The 23,455-nt window shown below is 39.2% G+C and overlaps 1 protein-coding gene across 1 annotated transcript in view; it reads right to left on the reverse strand.

The window, feature by feature from the left end:
• Positions 1-23,455, reverse strand: part of LOC144003094 (uncharacterized) — a 72,367-nt gene that overhangs the window by 37,921 nt on the left and 10,991 nt on the right. The window lies entirely within an intron of this gene.

A 23,455-nucleotide genomic window follows, 5' to 3' on the forward strand; every position in this document is an offset into this window, starting at 1 on the left:
TTTTGCTGAAAAACTTGCGAAATAGGAGCTGGCGAGTATTTTATTCTGAAAGGTAACCGGAAATTTATTTTGAAACTGCCTCGGTCTTCCTGTCCCGCTCGATGTGTTTTGTGCTAGCTTGCCATTTGCCGGAGGCCTACCGCTGCGGCGTCCGGCAAAAATAGAAAATAGGTCTATCCTTGCGGAAGGCTTGCGGCACGCCGCAGGCCTTCCGCAGTCGACACGCAACGCACCCGCAAGCGGTGTAGACTGCACCATTCGAATGAATGGAATCTAATTGCTTGCGTCGCCGGACCGCACCGCAACCGCACCGCAACCGCATCCAGTGAAAACCCGGGGTTATCCTTACCTCCCTTTCTGGAACGGAAGATGCAGAGTTTCCCACATTTCACGGTTTCTTGACCCAGGGTTCTCACTAAACCTGCTTTGTGAAATACACCCCAGGTTACTTTAGTTTCTTTCATGATGTGTTTTGTTCTGTTTACTTGTGTGTCTCCCTTGTCTCGTCAAGCATTGTCATGTCCACCTGTTTGCCTGCACCTTCCTCGTGTGTCAACCAATCAGTGCTCTTAGCCTCTTGTCTCTTGCTATGTCAATCAGTGTTGTATATTTAGCCTCCTGTTTTCTGTTAGTTTTTGTCGGTCCATTGTCTTATGAACGCCGTTGCCATGTCATGCTGTTTCTCCTCGCCTTGCCCCGGTTTGCTTTGTTTTTGATTATGGATGTTGTTTTCTTATTGTTTGTTTGTTTTGCTTTTTATTTGTTTATTTTTCGTTTCGGACAATTGTGACAAATGTCAACATTTCAACATACATTTACCTCTTGTTTCTGGATCACCTCCCCGTTTTGATTTAATTAAACGTTTTGGACTTCATTCCTCTGCCTCGTCACTCTGTTTAACCGCATCTGGGTCCACGTTCTGCGTTCCACCTTACAAAGTAACCCTGACACCAGCAAGTTTTTTAATTTGAAAATCTGGTGCGCAATTCATACTGCCCAAAAGAGAGGCTTGGGAACCAAATTGCATTTCATGAAAAAAATAAAATTTCCAAAAACTATGCAACTAATCAGCAAATAGTCAATTACAATGCCAAACATTTGTGAGCAATACATGTGCTAAATTATAAACAACATACTAATAAAGTTAGATCGTAATATGCTATTTATTAAATAGAGATGCCAGCACCTGTTTTTGGTCACTTGGTGTACTTCACTGTCTCGTCTTCACTTCATCATGATCAGGCTACAAACTTCATTTTACCACATTTTTGCTGCTAGCTTCTACATGGATAAACATGCTAATCCTCATTTTTCTGTTCGGGAAATCTCAGCAAGCAGCCGGTTTGCCAAACAAGCCTGTGGAAATGAAAATTGCTCCCTGCTGATGCATCTTCTGTCTCTCTCTCTCCCTAATGGCTGACGGCCAAAGTGCTCAGTAATCCCACCTCTCCGACACACATGTACACGCACACACCTTAAATGACACACACTCACAGGATGCAATATAAATAACTTCACCTGAAGAGCGACCTTCTGGTTGTCATCTCGGCAACAAAACCATAATGTAAAAGTGTCTAAGGCATCATGGATGACATGCAATCCCTCCAAATGAAGACAGAGGCAGGAAGCTTGCAGCTCTACCCAAATGCATCACCTTTATCAGTGTAATGCCGAGTGAAGCATGCGATGAGGATGCACAGATAACACTGCAGTCACGGCCAGAAAAGAAATTGCAGACGACAGTGCGTTGTCGCCCCGAGATGCCGTCGCTGTTTGGCAGTCAGAAAAATCAGCTGAAGGCTCAAAACTAGTACAGAACAGACACGCATCCAGATGAACTTTCACCTCTGCTACCTCAGGCGTCTTGTAGTGGATAGCATCCGTATAGCGGACAGTCCCTGTGACAAATAATCCCAAAACTGTTGGCTGGACATGAGTTACAATTTTTAACTGATGGAAAGTTAAGAAGGTTTTGAAGCGATTGCCAGGATTTGTGAAGCTAATGATGGCTATAGATGTTACAGATCCATTTTAACTGGGCTGGCAGTGAATGAGTTAAGAGTTTTGTGCCTTCAGTATTGAAAAGGAGGGGAGAGTGAAGGGAGAAGAGAAGAAGTTGAGCGGGTCTCTCAGGCCCACTTGTGTTCTTCCCCATCCCTTGCCCAAAGTCAGCCACAGTAAGATAGGCTTCATATCACCCCAGTGAGATAAGCAGTAGAACATAAAATACAAACATGCAATGCTGCCATAAGCAAGTCCATGTGAGCTTCTCCTCGTGTATTATGTTGAAAACAGCTGAGGAAAACATCAGGGGAATTCTCAGCCGTCCACTACGAGCCAGGTCAAAGATGTGGAAAAATCCACATTGTTACAAGGGCAGCTAAGGGAAGAGTCACTGCTGTCTGATCAGAGGTCAGAGCAGGCTGTCCGGGTTCCGTGACCGCACAAGTACACTTTGGCTCCCCCCCTCCCCATGAGTACCTGGCAGCAGGCAGCACATCCACCCCCTCTGCCCTCCATCTGCTGCCATTCTCAAAGCGAAGAAACGCTGAGAACGCACGAAGACGGGTGCCGGGATCGGAAAAATAACTCGAGTGGGGGAAAATAAACAGAGCTGCTGCTTTAGATCAACAGAAAAAACAACAGGGCAAATGATAAAAAAAGATTTGTAGGAAAAACAATCATTTGAGCTTCAAGTTTGCCGTTGGGGCTACCTGAGCTGCCCTCTTCATGTCCAAACACAACTGACCTGAATCAACATTATCAGCAAACTCTTTCCTCATGCGTGAAAATGTGAGGGGAAAGATACACATTCAGGCCAGAAGTCACAGACTGTCAGAATATTGATTGGCTTTGCCGTTTTTCTATTGATTCAGATTAAAGCGCCTTCTTTATCTGAAGGCAATCTGTCATTTGTTATGATTCAATCTGAGGAAGTGGCTCTTTCCATTTTGTTTGGATCCTGATCATCGTGTGTGCACCTGCTGTAATTAAAAACATACATATATGTGTGTAGTTTATAGGGTTCATTACCTGGCATGCTAGTAACGATTGACTAATGCACATGAGTCCGATGTGACAAAACGTTCAACGGAAGCACATGTGCGCATATTTGTTAGCCATAGTTCATTGGTGGATGTCAACAGCAAATTGTGCATGAGTTGTGAGTGTACATTGGGGAATGTTTGTGTGAATCAGTGGCACAGGAAACTTCAGCATCGTTACAAACTCACAAAGAGGAAAGCATACTCAAATAAGGAGCATTTTTCAAGTACTTGTTTGTCATGTTACAAATGCATTAAGTGCAAATCCATGAAGTTGAAGTCCATACTTGGCAGTTAACTTTCAAGTTAAAGAACAATAAATATTAGTTTTTCACTTTAAAACTTGGCACCAACAGACAGCAAGAAATGGTTGATTTCGGCATATTTGCAATGAAAACCGTCAGTGTAACAATGTTTCTTGGGATGCTTTCGGAACATTGAGCATAGCCACGCTCAAACGGACCCATTTGAAGTTGAAGAACTACAAATTAGAATTTTTTTGTTTTTTTTTTAAACGAAAATTCTCATCAATTGAAACGGTTTACATTGACATATTTTCAATTAAAATGGTTACTAATGTTTATTGGAATGCTTTTGAGGCGTTAAAATTATGTGGGTCAAATTGACCCATTTTAAAGTTGAAGAATCACACTTTTTTGTTTTTTTTTGCTATGAAACTTCTCATCAATTAAAATTGTCTATTATCACATATTTTCAGTTAAAATTGTTAAAATGTTTATTGGAATGTTTTCAGAACAGTAATTGTAGCCGGGTCAAACTGACCCATTTCAAAGATAAATAAATACAAATGGTTGCATTTCTTGATGAGACCTGTCAAAAACTCTTAATTTGAAATATTGGCAACAAAAGTGGGTAATAATGTTTATTGGGATGTGTTTTTCTCATTACAGTTTTTCACGATTGTCAACACACGTTTCTCAATACAATAACAGATTTCTCAATACTGCACACACAAAATGCTAAATCTGACACTCCCTTTGCAAGAAGACTCTTACCATCAAATCTCTACGTCAGAGGTGCCCAAGTCCGGTCCTTGAGAGCCCCTATCCAGTCTGTTTACCATGTCTCTCTCCTCCAACGCAGCTGAATAAAATCAAGCTCATCAGCTCAAGCTTTGCAGAAGCCTGATAACGACCCTGACCATGAATCAGGTGTGTTGGTGGAGAGAAACATGGAAAACAGGCTGGATAGGAGCTCTCGAGGACCGGACTTGGGCACCCCTGCTCCACGTTGTGTTCACAAAATGGAACTCATGTTTTCATTTACTATACACAGTCGTATTTTCCAATGACACATTGCATTCATTGAGCACACACAACTAAGCTTTTGCTGCACACTACCAAATATTTACAGCACATTGTAGTGCAAAATTGAAAACACAAGTGTAAAATGGAACACACCATATGAATGACAATAATTCTGGAAAATAAGATATTTCTCTAGCCTACTTTTTTTTCATCAAACAAACTTAAAACAGCACACAAATATGCAGCCAAAAATGTTGTATTTTTGTACATGCATGAGATATAATCATGATCAAGCATCATGATGCCTTCGGTTTCTGTCAGGCTAGAGGGCCTCGTCCACATCACAGGCGATGTTCTCCCTATCTAGACATCTCTGGAAGAAGCGCCTTGAGTGGCGTATGAATCCCTGAATGGACTCGAGGCTGACGTCACCACAGGCTTCTTCCATGGCCTGGACAAGTGGGACCTGGGTCTGGGGCTTTCGCTCATGCACCTTCCACCTCCAAGCAGAAAAGAACTCCTCTATGGGGTTGAGGAATGGAGAGTATGCCAGGAGGAATCGCACTCTAAAATGTGGGTGGTCCTGGAACCACTGACGTACAAGCAGAGCCCGGTGGAAACTCACAGTGTCCCAGATGACAACATCATTTCAGTAAATCTTTATGGATCATCAATGTGATCTGCTGGAAAAAGTTGTTTGTGGAAGTCATCAAGGAAGGCCAGCAGCAAGACCCTCAAACCAGCCAACCCGGGCTGATCGGCAATGGCGGGGAGGCATTATACGATCATTCTTATGTGCCAGATGCATACTGTACGCCCACGCCAACCTCTGAGAATATATTTTTAAAAAACGATCGCACCAATAATTTGTACTTTATGAATGAATGACGTCGTTGTCGTCCTCTCTGCTTAATGGCGCTATAAATGCTTACTCTCGGTCCAACCTCGCTTCCTGATAATGTCATCTTTCTCGCAACTGTTACTATAACAACCATGTTGTTGGCGCAAATCCATTGCCATGTGTGGTAAATCAGGTGCAAATTTGCTCCAAGCTGTCAGTTTTGTGGGCGTGTTTGCGCCGGTATATCATTAGAGCAATATCCTTAGTGAATAGGTGGGTAACTGGGCGCAGACTGCGGGTGCACTTGTGGTGCAATATTTCGCGATATTACCGGACACATAGTGAATATGCCCCTCAGAGTCTAAGGGAGTCATAAGGGAGTGTGAAGTAGTGACAATTCGGGTTGAGCGATTGCTACATGAAGTTAAGGTTGCGCAAATTGTGCCAAAGTTTAGATTTCTGTGTGTGAACAATCGTGAAAAACTGTAAGCATAGCCTGGGTCAAATTGACGCAGGAATATTATTTTTGTTGCCGAGAAACCAACCAAACAGGAGTGTTAACCCACGTCCTCTGTTAATTAGGGAAGAATGTTCGCTCCTTGATAGCCTGGTAAACGTGTACTTGTGTGTGCCCCTTACTTATTGCTGCAGTGTTCACTTTACTACAAATACTACAGTGATGGGTTATTAAAAGCAGAGGTCTTCCTCTGTCAGGGACACAATATGGACATTTTATGTCTCAATTAACATGTCTGACTCAAATGATGTCCACTGCAGCCCCACACAAACACATCCACATTTTCATATTGTGCAGGTGCCACACACATGTTAACGCCATTGTGAATGCATACACAAATACATACAACACTTCAAAGAATTTAGAACGTTGTCAGTCTCAAGACACAAAAAGAAAATCTCGTCTGCATACTGAATTCATTATTTCAATCAACTGCAGAGATTGAGGTTTGTGAACATGCATGTGAGAATGTGAATTCTTGACAAAAAATAATAATCTTGTTATAGTTCATCTTAGGTCAGTGACACTGACGAGTACAAATAGTCACACATTATGATATTGTTTGTTAAAGGTGAAAGCTTGGGTTCATTTAAGATCAACAAAACTGGAGAAACTACTGATGAAAAAATAAGCTCATTGTTTTTTCTTTAGCAATTAACGTGATGAGGAACATCCATCCATCCATTATTATTGAAAATTGACTTTTTAATTGCTTGTATACAAACAATCTTTGGAGTGTCAGCACACACATTAAGTGTGAAATTAAACAACCAAATAAATATTTTGTTATCTGCCTATCTTTGAAATGGTGCCAGTGAGCTGCACTTCCACTCCACTGTTTATGAGGCTGGATTTGAGTTTTTTTCACCCATGACATGCTAGGCTAAGCTGGGCAAACATCCAGCGCTACCTTCAAGTGACGGCAACCGACGACGAGAATACATTGGCTGAAACAGTACCATGTCAGAGATTAAATAAACATAGCCGCGTATTTATTTATTTTTTAATTGTCACCGGATACAATTATTCAGATTGTACCTTTTTCACAGCAATAAGACACACAAACCTATCAGTTGTTATTCAGCCATTGTACTATAACACAAAACTGATCTTAGCTGTCCAAATAACACAAGGTGCAGAAAATCCGCCAGACTGTAGATGTGGTCACCCCATCCATGTTGAGAAGCCGCTAATTTCATCCCCTATAACACACTGTGAGCTCCAGTGGGCACCGGCAGGGAAGCAGAGTGATGGAGTAGCTGGATGTGAACCGCTGTGGACATAGATCACATCCCATGCTGTCTGCACTCCAACTCTGATTCATATTCCAGCCATAAAGCAGCCGAGGGCATTTTCAGACAGCGGCGGTATAAATCCCACTGCCACTGCGCTCATGGAAATAAAAAGTGCCGCGTACTCAAACACAATTCATCAAAAGCTCCTGAACAATCTTTTTACTTGTCTGTTTCTATTTGGAATTGAAGTACTCACCAAAAGTTTCATGGGCTACGTATGTAACGTGTAATGTTTTTACATTGATATGGAGTTGGGGTGGCGTTTGGCGCTTGCTCCACCATGACGACGAGCCAACATGATGACCTTCATGTTCTTAGGGTGCGTCCATGCAATCTTTTACCCTCGCAGGAGAGCATCGTAAAGCATACACTGGCCTGACACCGCCGGTGCGAGAGTTATGAGGCGCCGTAAAAACGAGTAAAAAAAAAAAAAGATCAAAACACGAGCTAGGGTGCACTGAAAGTACGTGGATGTGCTGTTTTTGATGCTGGCTTCACCTTCCAACTATTGCCTGCACAAACACATTATTCTACTGACAGTCAGAACTGAAAGATCATTTAACACGGGTCATTCTATAACGCTGATCTCCAATTGTCAATATTTTGAAATGTTTAGAAATAATTCATGTTGAATTCATTAGTTGCACAGGTTATGTCTCATCAAGCTGTTAATAACTGTAAATCTAATATATTAGCCAACATTTTTTAAGTGTTGAAATGAACTAACCACTGCCAATATTCACAGTTTTGGCAACGAGACTCCAGCTAGCCCATGACCAGGGTTGGGGAATCCAGGTCCAGAAAGCAAAAACCCTGCCACAGATTGACAGGTGCTTCTACTTAACTGGCAGGTAAACGAGCTCAAACAAGCACATGTTGAGTAGAAGCACCTGTGGCTAAAATCAAACTGTTTCAGGATCAGGATTCCCCATCCCTGCCCATGACAAGGACTGCCATGTATTATAAAATGATTGCATGGATGAAAGTAACCAGTAATATGTAATGCATTGCATTTTGCAGTCAACTGACACTGACTATTTTGTTGTTAACTCATTCACTGCCTTTGACAAGTATACTTGTCAATTGTATTTTTTAGAGCGGTGCTAAATGGGGGCGAATCTGAGCATGCTCCACTGTAAATATCAAACTTGGAAACAACTTTACTGATGCCCAACCACCGGTAGATGACATCATAGCCCCATTTTATAGGAAATAAACACAGTTTCAGAGTCCATGGGAGAAATGGCTGTATTTTGGCAAACCTACATTTTTCTGCTGTCAATTATAAAAGAACGGGACGGGACAAAAAGTAGGGAGTCTATTCTGTTATTTGGTAGATTCGGTTTATATATAATTATTGAATGTAATATCACGTGAGTATTGGAAATGTAAAAATTTTCTATAATGACTGGCAGTGAATGAGTTGGTTGTTTTAAAGTGCTTCTCTTTAAACACTATTAAAGTTTTGACCAAGAAAACGTCTCATACAAATTATTGCCATCAACATTTCAGTATAGTAGGCTGTATGAGTGCATTTCAGTCCACAAGTGTACTGTATTTTATTAGGATGTATGAGAGGATTTTGGTAGTGTGTGTGTTGGTCAGGCATTTCAGTAGTGCACGTGAGAGCATTTCAATCATGTGAATGGGTGTTTCACTAGTGAGAGAGTGTTTCAGTAGTGTGTGTGTGAGTGTTTCTGTAGTATGAATGAGAGTGTGTCAGTAGTCCATGCTTCAGAAGCCATTGTGAGAGCATTTCAGAAGAATGTGCAAGTGTTTGTGTAGTATGTATGAGAGCGTTTCAATAATGTGAAAGAACATTTCAGTAGAATGTGAGTGTTTGCATTTCACTAATGTGCAAATGATTTCAAAAGTGTGTGAGAGCATTTCAGTATAAAGTGTGAGAGTATGTGTGGTATTATTAGAGTGCTTGAATGGTGTTTAGGTAGAATTCAGTGTGTGAACATTTCAGTTGTTTGAGCTAGCATTTCAGTAGTGTGTGAGAATGTTTCAGGAGTATGTTTAAGAGCATTTCAGTAGAACACGTGAGAGTGTTTCTATAGTGTGTATGAGATTGTTTCAGTGGTCGTAGTGTTTCAATGGTTATGACAACATTTCATTAGTATGAGATGTGCTTCTGTAGAGTACATGAGACCATTTCAGCTGTATGTGTGAGAACATTCCAGTGTGGATTTAAGCAGGGAAAATCAGAACTGTGCGTGAGGGCATTTCAGTAGTGTGTTAAATGTTTCTGAGATATGTATGAGAGGAATTTAGTTGTAAGGCTCAGAGTGTTCCACTGTGAAAAAAAAAATCAGTTAGTGTGAGTGCTTCAGTAGTGTCTATGAGGTGAAAAACATCAATGATGTGAGTGAAAGAACATGTCATGTATATGAAAGAGATCAAGTTGTGTGTGAGAGAGGATTTCAGTATTGTGTGAGAGAGTATTTCAGAAGTATGTGTGTTTGACTTCATCCTGATTTGTGTCTAACGGCCCCTCACATTGTCTGTTGCAAGTGTGTCACTCGCCTCTGAGAAACTCTGAAGGATTTTTTCCAAAGCTGTTGCATTTCAAATGCAGCCTCATCCTCACACAAAAGTTGCTTCACCCTACGAACAAAATCCCTCGAAGCAACTCAGCAGTGTATAGTGCCGTGAAGAGTGCACTGACCTCTACCTTGTCCACGCAAGTCGTACCCGTACACAAACATAGGAGAACAGCCTATCGGAATCCAGAGTCAGCAGTTGATTTGCATGTCATAATGAAGGGATATTCTTTGAGGACAACAGCGTCCAATTTCTGGACAGAGAGGCTGGTTTGAAATCATCCATGTCAAATTAGAATAGCTCTCAACCACTTTGTCTGTTTATGACTATGTCCGGACATCTAATTCCTCAGGAAAAGTGGTCATGACTAACCAACACACAGGTTGCTATTCAAGTTGCCTGTAAACAACAGCAATCCTATTGTGACCACTCCCAGGGGACACACCCACCTGAGACATGAATAGGGAGACTTCAAATCAAAAATGTTGAACTGAAGAAGCATTTTGTTTCCAGTTGACTTGTTGCAGTCTTCGCAGATTACTATGACCCGAATGATCCCAGAATCTATTGAGACATGTTCTTTTGACACTGCAAAAAGGCCCCAAAAATCCAAGGTAAAAGCAGAACACACGTGCAAGTCGAGTGAACGTTAATTAAACCACACAATACTCTTACATCAGCCCTGCAAGCGTGTTTCTTCACTGATGAAAACATGTTGTGCTTCCTGTTCTCAGCCACTCGTGTCTTAACCTAGTTACAAGCCTTATACAAGCAGTCCCTACAGCACATCAATTCCCAAATACCTAATATGATTCCAAAACTCTTTAATTCGTGTTTTCATCAGCTATTCCTGGCTGGAAAATGCTCATTACTGAGAGTTTAAGCTTATTTTAGATCACTGCCTGCTTTCTTAAGCAGCACCAAGAAGGTATAATCACACGTAATTGGGCAGAATTAAGAGGGCAACCTGGCCGTGACCCTGTGTGTTTACTTCAGCGCCAGACCTACTTCAAGCAGCGATTCAGTAAACAGGTCCGAGGAAAGTAATGCTCTTTTTGGAGGATAATCGGCATAATAGTTGACTGCAAATGTCAGAGCCTTTTGTGCGGGTCTCAGAATTTCTTTTACAATGACAGTTGTGGCTTTGTGGTGTCCTCCTCGCGTTCCCTCAATTTTCACCCAAGGAAGGCGTACGAAATGACCTCAGAGCAACAATAGCTATGATAAACAGTCCTTTCTCTTCCCATTCCACACTTTCATTTCCACGGCATGACTATTTGCCGTTTTGGCTTCGCCTTAAACAGGTTTATGGAGGGAAAGAAATAGAAAAGAAACTTGGGAAGCAATGAGGCTCAAGAGAGGATCATGATTAGGATTCATGAAGAGTGCAAGTGAAAGAAGAAAGGAAGAGCAAGATCCACCTCTTACTCCGCTGCTGATCACTGCTAATCTGAGGATAGAGCTTAGTTAGCTGCTAATAGCTCTTAATTTTGACACCTCCCGAGGTGGAACGACTCCAACAACTCTCAGGCCAATCTATCAGCCGACAACTCACACTTTTAATAGCGCTGCTCTCCTTACAAATGACCCAAAGAGCTCCGGCAATTATGGTACTGTATAAGCATATTTCAGCAAACATGCATAAACCCGAGTCCTGTGGTTACGCATTAGAAACATCTTTTGAAAAGAAATGAAAGCTCGAGCAATGTGTTCTGTTGATACAGGGCAGAAATCATGTGAGAAATAGTCAAGTCAAGTCATCTTTATTTATATAGCGCTTGTGACCCACACCAGTACCAGTCACAAATTTTTACAGGTCCTTCACTTTTAACTGAAGAAATATTGACAGCGGAGTCTATACTAAAACCAAGTGGAGGTTCCGGGCAGGCGGGTTGCGATAGAATGCCCTTGTTTCACATGATGTGGCAGGATTCAATTACCACCATTTCAGGGGTGAACAGTGAAGGTCACATGCCACTAAGATTTATTCACTCCTGAGTGAATATTTATTTAATTATTTATTTGACTGTGGGAATAAACATTCTGCACTGGCCCATCAAAGAATGAGTGTATGAATACCTGCAACCTTTTTCTGCATATGCCCAAAGTATGGGCATCGCATTTCCAAATATGGTCAGGTTTCTTATATTTTCACACATCTATACTATTGGTCTGTCCCCATGTCGTCTGATTTTTTTTTTTGATTTTTTTTTTACGAAAAAGGAACCTATTTAAAGCATTGAAAGTGGTCTGAGAGCAACCCTGTTACCTCATTTTTTTAAAAGTGTAAAAAGAAGAAGTAGTGTAAAACTGTAGGTTAGAAAAAACATATTCAGGTTACTGGGTGGAGAAGGAAGCACAGCCACAAATGTATAGTCAGCTTAGTGTTTTATTTTTTGCATCATTCATGGCTCTAAGATCTTTGGAAAAGTGTTTGTGAAAAGGATGTTACTACAATTGTTTGCTTTTTGGCTTGATTTTGACTGATTTTGCAAGGCCCACAGAACATTGTGTTCTATTGCTATAAAAACATGGAACCTACTAAAAGAAAAATTAGAGTCGCTTCTCTCATCAGGAAAAAAGTAGATTTGTATGTTTCCGTTTTGCAGCAATTAGCAGTAGAATATAGCTAAGTTTCATCAATATTCACATTCCTGGTGAAAACTGACGAAAAGAGCTTGTTGCAACATGGCCCTGGGTGATTGCCACCTGCTGGCCGTTTTTTGTAATAACTGCCATTGCTTTAAGCCACCTCTTCATGTCAGAAGCTGTATCAAAGCCTTCTGTATGCACTTGCATAAAAAAACATATTTCCATGTTTTTGGGAGTGAAGGGCAAAATATATATTAAAAAAAACGTATTTACACGTTTTTGGGTTTGAATAAGTTAATAAGAAAATAATTATGATTTCCTTCTGATTTTCACGTTATTGAATTAAATGTACTTTATTTTAATTACTATATATATATATATATATATATATATATATATATATATATATATATATATATATATATATATATATATATATATATATATATATATATATATATATATATATATAGGGCGGTTCAAGTCCAGGCTCGGACTTTCCTGGGTGGAGTTTGCATGTTCTCCCCGTGCCAGCGTGGGTCTTCTCCGGGTACTCCGGTCTCCTCCCACATTCCAAAGACATGCATGGCAGGTTAATTGGGTGCTCCGAATTGTCCCTAGGTGTGCTTGTGAGTGTGGATGGTTGTTCGTCTCTGTGTGCCCTGCGATTGGTTGGCAACCAGTCCAGGGTGTCCCCCACCTACTGCCCAGAGCCAGCTGAGATAGGCGCCAGCAGCCCCCGCGACCCTTGTGAGGAATAAGCGGTCAAGAAAATGGATGGATGGATGGATGGATATATATATATATATATATATATATATATATATATATATATATATATATATATATATATATATATATATATATATATATTAGGGGTGTCACGATTCGCCAACTCCACGATTCGATTTAAATTTCGATTTTGGGGTCACGATTCGATTTTTTTTTCGATTTTTTTTTTTTTTTTTTTTTTCCGCTCCCCCACTTTATAACACAGAGGCATATGCTTCTGTAGGCTAAGGCTAGTCTATGATCATTGGTTCTATTCATTGTACAGTAAATCTTATTTCAAAAGATCGGCTACATATAGGTGATGCAATTTCCATATTATTTTTGTGTAAATTTATGTAATATATGATAATTGACATTAGGCAGGAATGATCAAATTCAAAGAATTTATTTACAATATAAAGTTAACCGTCTTGTTCTTACTGAAGTGTAAAATAAAAAATAAAAAAACAAAAACAAAAAGTCACAGTGGGTGCCTGCCATCTATTGACTGTTTTTGGTTACAACAGTGTGCTGTGCGTTCCTCTTAAAATAATGTGCAACAACAACAAAAAATATATTGTATCCAAAGTCATGGAACAAATACAGCCTGAACAAACTATATCCCAACATTTACAGTTGCTGGGCATACTGTAGCGTGGTTCAAGTACACTAATTAAATGTTTGAATCCAGCGTTTTCCAAGGCTGCAGGTCTGCTGCTATAAATAGACCTATGGATCTGGCGTTTCGCGCGAGCTGAAGTGTGTGGAAGTTTCACTGTAAATGAGGATGAAATAGTTGGTTGGACCGTTGTTTTCCCACTTCTAGTTGAATTTGATAAATCTAAATCTTTGTGATGCCTGCGTAAATGTCCCGTCATGTTTGTCGTGTTTCCCGTTGTTACGGCTGGCGGCTCGGGCCCGCCGCCGGCTCCGCTCCCCTAGTATGTATGTGTGTGTTTGTGTCGGCTGGTGCCCGTATAATGGTACTTCAGTTTGAATGCGCCAGCGCGACACTCTGATTGGAGGACTGTGCCAGCGCGACACTCCGATTGGACGACTGTGCCAGCGCGACACTCCGATTGGACGACTGTGCCAGCGCGACGCTATTGTGTATCCGTGTATTATACCCCTATTGGTTATTGTTGTTTCTCCTCCGTTCTGTCAGTTCTGTCAAATGCGGTTATTATTTGTTCACCTTCCACTTTCACTCCCTTGTCAAACCCCTGCCTGAAATTTCAATTAAAACTACTCAGATGTTAAAGTCGACCCGTGTTTATCTACTCTATATTTTCTGTTATTGTGTTACTTCCCTTCCCCTTGACGAGCCGGGCGTAACACCGTGGCCGAGTACAGTACGCGCACATAGCATATCTTGCAACTGTGGTCTTTTTATCGACAACGTGAACGGGGGGGGGGGGTGCATCGAATCGTGTGTCCTCTCTTCTATTTCGATGCTCGAAATCGTGACGTAATTTCGATCGATTTCGATAAAAAATCGAAATCGTGACACCCTTAATATATATATATATATATATATATATATATTAATTATGGGTGTGAATTTGCTAGTACCTGACAATTCGATCCGTATCACGATTCGATTCGATTAATCCCGATATGAATTTACAAGTGGATTGTTCCGATTTTTTTTTACTCAGATTTAGAAAATATCATTCAGTAAACTTCTACATGTACACTGTAAGATTTGTATGAAAATTTATTATTTATTGATCTGAAACTTCAGTCTTATGACTGTATGGAGAGAAATTTGTGTCTTTATTTTCAATCAAACAAAAAAGGGATTTGCAATCAAAAAAAAAATTCAATCAAACAAAAATGGGGATTTGCAACCTCAAATAAATTTGAATCAAACAAAAAACGGATTTCAAATAAAAAAAAAAATTGCAAAAAAAAAAAAAAACATTGACCTGCTCCTCTTACAGTAAACATGCATCTCGCTATGTCTACATTTTCTACCCCTTGGTCTGCTCGCACTCTAAAAGAAAAGAATCTAGTCAGTGTAATTGCAAAAGTACACCTACAACTCAGATTCCCCTTCTGTTTCAATCTGACTCGTACAGTAAACAACCAGGACCAATAAATAATAATCACAGAATTATCACGAATTTAATCTCTACTTCAAACATCCAAAATTAAGGGGAAGCAGCTAGTGTAAATAAATTCGATTCCCAGCCCTGCCTGTATGTGAAACAAATGCAAAGGTTTCTTTATGAGTATAAAAAACAACAACAAAACTTCATCCTAACAGCTATCCCAAATTAGCCGTATATTTGTGTTTTGACTGCCAACAACAGCTTCATGACTGACTCATGTATCGGACCATCAGTTACCTAGCTAGCTAACATGGCTAAGCAATGCTGAGTGAGTGATTACGTTAATTGTAGGGGTGTGAATTGCCTAGTACCTGACGATTCGATTCGTATCACGATTCGATTCGATACCGGTTAATCCCGATACGAATTTATAAGTCGATTGTTGCAATTTTTTTCTTTCAAATTTAGAAAATACTAATCAGTAAACTTGTAGAGTGTAAGATTTGTATGAAAATGTATTATTTATTTATCTGAAACTTCATTCTTATACAGGTTGTAATCTGTTTCATGTTTGAACAGCATTAAAATAAAATATTAAGGCTTAATGTTCCGTTCATATAACATTCTTCCATGCTCAAGGTGTGAATCCTAACCCGAAGTCAGACGTTTTGTTGAATATTTTTCCATTAAAAATGGAAGTTTAAAAATCGATTCAGCCGCCTATTGAATCGATTCGAGAATTGCGCGATGTAGTATCGCGATATATTGCCGAATCGATTTTTTTTAACACCCCTAGTTAATTGTAATGGTTAGAACAAATCACCGGATAAACGATAGATCAAGGGTTGCTTTTAGATAAATGTCAGATAAACAAAACGGAAAACTAGAAGTGAGGGGGGGTGTCATATTTACCTCGATGCTGGCGGCGACTGGACAAAATGAACCAGGAAATAGTCAGACGAACATTGTCACACCCCCATTCCTATCTGACCAATGAAAGTTGTCGCAGCGGCTTCCAAGCTGACCAATGACAAGGCTTCTATCATCGGTTGAACGGAAGACACACAACACAGAAAAAGATTCGCAACCAAAAAACAGGTTTCAATCAAAAAACAGATTCGCAACCAAAAAACAGATTCGCAACCAAAAAACAGATTCGCAAACAAAACGAAAAAAATGTTTGCAAAAGATTTTATTAAAATACAAATCCATGTTTGAAATGTTTTTTTTTGTTTGCAAATTTTTATTTTATATGAAAACCCTTTTTTGTTTGATTAAAATTTATTTGAGGTTGCAAATCCCCTTTTTGTTTGATTGAATTTTTTTTTTGATTGCAAATCCCCTTTTTGTTTGATTGATTTTTTTTTTTGATTGCAAATCCCTTTTTTGTTTGATTGAAAATAAAGACACAAATTTCTCTCCATATAACTGTACGCCACTGTATTTAACAAACAGGCTGTAACATTTTTCATGTTTGAACAGCATTGAAATAAAATATTAAGGCTTAATGTTCCATTAATATAACATTCTTCCATGCTTAAGGTGTGAAAGTTAGACGTTTTGTTGAATATTTTTCCATCAAAAATGGATGTTAAAAAATCGATTCGGCTGCCTATTGAATCGATTCGAGAATTGCGTGCTGTAGTATAGCAATATATTGCAGAATCTATTTTTTTAACACCCCTTATATATATATTATTAGTAATGTTAATCTTGTGTGGTCGATATAAATAGTGGAATGGGCTGCTTGTGGACCAATGACCATACTTTAGTTTTTACAGAACTTTATTTGTTTTTCCCATTGCTTGGTCTACAAAGTCGACCACCACGAAAGTGGTACAATTTCGAGTTCAACCAGTGTTTTCTGGAAACACATGTCTCAAATGTCACCCGTTTGTCTTCAGGGGGTGAATTTACTTTTATTATACACTAGCTCATTTATTTCTCTTTACACCTGTAGAACATCAAGGAATGTTTAAATGTCAATTTAAACCTCACGTGTGCAGTTAAAGTGGTCATCGACTGTGACAGTCTGAGTCTAGAACAATTGAATTCATTTTACATTATGTTGTATGAGAATGACTTTTAAATTTGAATTTGAAGTGAAGAGAAGGTGGCAAATGGGATTCTCAAGAGATTTCCATTAGCCATTGTTTCTGTGAACTGCTCCTCCATCAGACATGCTTTCAATGAAGTTTCAAAAGGTAAGCTGTTCCCTTTCCCTCCTTGGTCCAACAACAAAAATAACTCCTTATTCCTCTTGTATAAGCTGAAACTAACTTTGGTAGCGCCAAACTGACCTCAATCCTCTCCCGCTCTGGGTCACTGTCTCACCCGATGGAGGAGGTCTTCTGAATGCTTACTGTCACACCAAGCAGCAATCCGACATATTCTTAGCCCCGTGGCTAGTTGGGCCCGTGGTGATTATCCTTGCTATTCATACACAACCCAACTCTCCCAAGAGCCACTAAAGCTCCTGTCAAGGATGTGACAGGACAAATTATCTGTACAACAAATGTAGCTTAGTGAAGCAGTGCATCGACAGTCGGACTGACAGTGTTGGGCAAGTCACGTCCAACTTGTCATATGCTGCAGTACATACTAATTTTTACAGCAGGGGTGTCCAAACATTTTCATTTGAGGGCCACATCCAGAAAATCAGAAGGACGTAAGGGCCACATAATGGTATGAAGAGAAATTGTGTTTAGTCCTAAAAATTGTACAAATAATTTATTTGTGCTTTTGCATATTTAGAAAAATGCTACAGCATACAAACCAATTTATTTGTAACATGGCAGTAGGGTTATTATAGTTTTGGCATTTTTCATTTTAGTTAGTTTTTATTAGTTTTCAGGGTGGTTCTGTTAGTTTTTATTAGTTTAATTCTTTAAAAATGCTTAGTTTTAGTTTAGTTTGTTTCAGTAGTAGTATTAGTTAAAAAAAAAAAAACAGTGTATTACTTGTGCGCAATATTTAAAAAAACACCATGGGCGCGACGTCATCCGAGGTGCTTTTCTATTGGCTGCTGTTAGATGACGTTACTTCTGTGTGACATACTTTCAAACGTCATTATTCCGGTTTATATCAAAATAAATCTACTATAAATCACATTTAAAATCATCCCCAAAGGCTCATGTATTAAATTAATTACCAAAAATTAAAACGAAGGACATGTTTGCTGTTATTATAGTTAGTTTTAGTTAGTTTAGTTAGTGTTTGTTAGTTTCCTTTTTCAAAAAGCATTTTCGTTTTTATTTTATTTCGGTAACAATATTGTTCTTTGAATTTTAGTTTTAGTTTTTGCATTAGTTTTATTTCACTAAAATAACCTTTAATGGCACCTGTTTTTCGATACCCTCCCTTCTTACTTTGACCATCTCCAAACATTTTTGTTTTGTTCAAATGCCATTTTTAGCATATGTCGCGGGCCACTTAAAAATGGACGGCGGGCCGCAAATGGCCCCCGGGCCGTAGTTTGGACACCACTGCTTTACAGTCATTTGAAAGCAATTTTTTTTTTTTCATATTGAAATCTTTATATCTGAATTGCCATGCATTACATCACAAAGAGGTTAGCTACGAATGACATATGAGCCATATACTAACCCTAACAGGAAGTCCGCCATTTTGATTCCATCCATCCATCCATTTCCTTGACCGTTTATTCCTCACAAGGGTCGCGGGGGGTGCTGGCGCCTATCTCAGCTGGCTCTGGGCAGCAGGCGGGGGACACCCTGGACTGGTTGCCAGCCAATCGCAGGGCAGCCATTTTGATTTACTTTGGAATTTGTTGCCTTTTTTTTTGGGCTGTTGCATAGGGGTCTTATTTTAAAAAACTCCTCCGACAAAATTTATCTGATCGCCTTCAAACTTGGTGTCTTTCATCTTAAAATATTGAAGATGAAAAGTTATTGAAAACTTTTTATTTCATCGTACGCCGTTGTCGTGGTAGTAAAATAGCTGTCAGTATGGAGTAAGACGTTTGTGTGACATAAATATTCACAAAAATCAATGAAAGCACCCTATATAGCCAGGACATAATTTGAATTATTTGTGGATAAATAAATAAATAAATAAATAAATAGATATTTATTTATTTTTTGAAGTAGTGAAAATAGTTACCTTGCCTGGTAACAAGTTACCCAATTACTAACATTTTGAGCAAGTAACGAGTAAACAAACTAGCCTATAACTAAATGGAATAATAAAAGAGTTTTGGAGACTGATGAGTTCATGTTTCATGTGACAAAGTGAACAGCAGGGAAAAGTTGGACATGTGGGCTGAGGAGTCCAAATCCAAACACTGATATATTCAAAAGATGTAGCAAAACAACAAAGGATCTTGTCATCTCGTCAGAGCCAGCTGGCTTGTGTGAAAGGATCATCTGATGGCTGAAGATGTTCCTTCAATTCCTTTAGAGCTACGAAATTGTAAAGTGTAGAGTGACTGTGGGAAATCAAACCACAGGAATGTGTCCATTTAGACTGCAGACATTCAGGTCATAGTAATCCACAAAGGTTACATCAAAGGCAAATGGGCATTGTGGATTTTGAAGATGAGTTTCAATACCATAAAAAGGAAGCCTTTTGGATTAAAGGTGAAACGTCTTCAACAACCAAGAGGCCCAATTACCGTCTAACCACCTTTTGTGGATAACCAGAGAAGAACACTGATAAAACATTCTTTTAAAAAAGCCCACCAATCTGATGTGTGACCTAAGCCACCTCAAATATCTTACCGCTGACTTTGGCAAATTAATTGGGCTCTTGTTTTTATACAGTACAGCAAGTCGCCTTTGAAGCAATCCTCACAAATTAGGATGAGTAACACTGAAAATACATGAGCATAGACCGCAGCTACTTCAAAAAATGTAATATGAGAATAGTCGGAATCTTAGATGAATAACAACATAATTCCTGTTTGTTAGCATTTTTTATATCGTGATGAAAAAGAAGTAGTCTGAATGCAAGTCATACAATCAAATAAAAGAATCTCATCTCATGCAAGAAATATGACTTTGAACTTGTTCTTTTCAGTGAGCACTAATGCACCTTTGGAAATATTGGCAGTCATTCAAAATGATTAGGATCCTTGATCAATAGTCTGTCTACACTTCAAGAAGATAAATTGAGAAGTGTGTCAAAAATCGACACCCCAATCATCCATCCATCAAATTCTCCTTGATGAAGATGGACTGACAAAAGTGGAGTTGCGTTGGTCTGGCACAGATTCCGACAAAATTCAAGAGAAGAAAAAGGTGGAAAGAGACAAGCGAGCACATATTTGCTTGTCAGGAAGCGCAAGACTTATATCCAACGTCAGGCATCCTTCGGGTATGACTGTACACTTTATACATGCTCTAACTCGGGATGAAACTGAATCCAATTATTCTTCTGATCTGTCATTGTGCTCTATTGATTTCCAGTCCGTCATACATCTTATCTTTCCAATCCTACCTTATGCCCTCGTAAAGACCAAGGCGATACGTCACATAAAACAGGGCGGCTCCTGCTATCAAGCCAGTGAGTGTACACTTCTCAAATGCACTAGTTCCACCTAGAGAATGATGTTCTTGCAAGGAATTCCAGCGGTCAGAGAGCGCCACCACTGAAAGTCAACCTTGGCGAAAGATTAATAAATGGAATTCCTTTCTGTTCTCCCCTGTGCACTTTAATCGGCGAGAGACACCACAGCATGCCAAGAAAGAAAGACAAAGGCATAGTTGAAAAAGACAAAGAACTGTATATATCAGAATCTTCAAGTTGCTAATGCTGATTATGTAAATAACTAGAGACTGGACTGGAGACTTGCCCATAATGCTGCCCAGTATTTTTTATTTTTTTGTTGTAGAAAATATGTTTGCTCGTATACTCAACTAAACAACTTAAAAGTTCATTTTAAAGGCGAAATAAGTAAACAATGTATTAAGGTATAAGCAATGGACTGCACACAAACTCAACTAGCATCACATCATCATGTCGAGTTGAATGTTTTTAAGGTTGCACAAATTTGTGCAAAACTTCGAAGGTTAGAACGTGCAAATTATTAAAACATGCAAAAGGTCATGAAAGGATAAACCCTGAGCCAATGTTTTGCTGCTTTTTCGGCTCTTTTTTTCATTGCTTATGTTACCAGACTTATTGGGGAAACAGTGCCATCTGTTAAGTCTGCAAAAACAGTAAATGAATTGTGCTTTATCCTTTTACAAGGAAAAACATATCAGCAAAAAACTTGGTGAACAAGAGAGTAGTGTTAAGGTCAGAGGTTGGAATCCAGAAATATTCTCACAACACAATAGGTTTTGTGAGGAAAGGCAAGAAATGAGTGGCTGTCATTTTCACACAAGCACACCCACTGACACTTTGCATTACCTTGACATCATAATCACAAGGAACCTGGTAACAGCCAGTCGCTTATCTCACTATGGGGCCTGCAAGGGCACACATCACACAAGGGAAGGCTGAACATAAGATGATGGACTGCACTCTCCTTCACGCTGACATCACCATGAACTTCTTCAAGCACACCACAAGACCGCACGAGGTGCCGACAACACAAGCTATCTGGATTAAAGGACAGTCAAGGATCATCATTGGCCTGGTTTTCACTTGCTAGCGTGAGCTCAAAAACGATGCAATGCATAACATTACCACTTTTGTCCATATGGCGCCGCCATAATCAAAATAAACTGAAAGTTCCTTAGTGTTGCTTTAAAGGAGATAACACTGCAACACGAAGGCTATTTGTTAGTCTGTCAAAATATTTTTGTTCGAAAGTCAGAGCAAAAAAGTCCAGGTAGACACAGCTCTTGAATTGCAAAATGGTGCATGTGTACCTAATGTTGTGGCCGGCTAGTGTATGCCACAAAATGGACGATGGCCACAAAAGGCGACTGGCGTGAATAGAATTCAAGCTGGAGGCCGCGTTCAAGGGCAGACGCTAAATTAGTTGCTCTTATAAAGGAACACATTTGCATTTTAATGAGCCATCGCATGACTGTGACTCAGGGAGGAGATTGTCGATCTTTTCATGTTCCATTTCTTATGTGACCATGCAGCAGAAACATATATGAGCGGTACTTCAATTGGAGGAAAAACGTATGAGAGTAGTGCACTTTAAGTATATATGTTATTACTTTAAGGATGTTGCTATATTGAAATGTAAATAGGGTAGCAGGTTGTTGGCACTGGCTTTTCATGTATTCTAATAGATTAGACAACTGAACCTGCATATAATTTAGTGTTTCTTTGAGATGATCTGCTTAGCAGCTTCGGTCCTCGTCCCCTAAATTGTACAACAGTAGAACAGAAGCGTAAACTGTACAGTGGTGCCCGAACTTAGAAGTTGACAAATGAAGGGAAATGCTTTTAATCTGTTCCAGCCACCCAAAACAACAACAGAATGTTTGTTTCTTATTATTGTACAGTATTGTACTTCATAAAAACACCCATCTATCCATTCCCTTCTGGTTTTCCAAGGTTTGGGCTTGGGATAACAGCTAAAGCAGGAAAGCCCAGACTTCCGTCTCCCTAATTACATTCAGCTCCTGCCTCCTTCGAAAGGATGCTGTGACACTCCCAAGTAGGGATGTGACAATAACAGAAATTTAGTAGTCGATGCCAATACCATTGAAATTCCACGATTCTCCATGCCATTTCAATACCACGGTAAAAATAGAAAATAAATGATAAATCCCATGTACTTCAACATACACTCCTTTATTAGAAGTGAACAAACAACGATACTTGTGTGCTTAAACAGAACAATTGGCATGTGGCTTTAAAGCATTAAAATAAAATACTGCGCATTAAAGTATTAAACAATAGAGTAAACAACAAAATTAAATACTGTGCCGATAACCGATGATTTCCTGCTTTGTATGGTCGATACCGATACCCGATAAATTTGCCTTCATATATTCTGCAATTTATGCATCCAGGAATGGAAAAACTGATGTTTTAGTAGCTCTAATTATCACAGCAAACGTGTTTCAATCAAATGTGTATTTCTTTTCTATATGAAATGGCTAACAGATAATTACACAAAATAAAAAATTAATTTAAAAATTAATACAGAACTACAACTGGTTTATCTGGAAAAACAAAACATTCATGTATGTATGCATTATGCAATAGGAATGCATTTATACAATCCTAAGTGCAATAGTGCATGAGGATGAGGTCGGTGAACGTTTGGTAAAATTATATGCATTGACATTGGTCAACCTTAATTAAAAAAAATTGAAATCAAGTAAATAGACAAAACTGGTATTGCAGCAACCCTTGTGGGTGCGTGTGTGGTTATGTTGTTTCCCGTGGTCTGGACTGGCTGTGTTGCCGTGTAGGCAACACATACTTAAAAAAATAAAAAAATAAATAATAAATAAATAAATAATAATAATAATAATAACAATAAGCTCACATTCGCGTGTTGTGTTGTGGCTCTGTTACAGCCGACAATAACTGGCATTAAATAGTTAGTTCACTGCTTGGCTTGATCAGTTCACAAACACTACACTATTAATT

The sequence above is a fragment of the Festucalex cinctus genome, chromosome 1 (assembly GCF_051991245.1).
Source record: "Festucalex cinctus isolate MCC-2025b chromosome 1, RoL_Fcin_1.0, whole genome shotgun sequence".
Classification (NCBI taxonomy): Eukaryota; Metazoa; Chordata; class Actinopteri; order Syngnathiformes; family Syngnathidae; genus Festucalex; species Festucalex cinctus.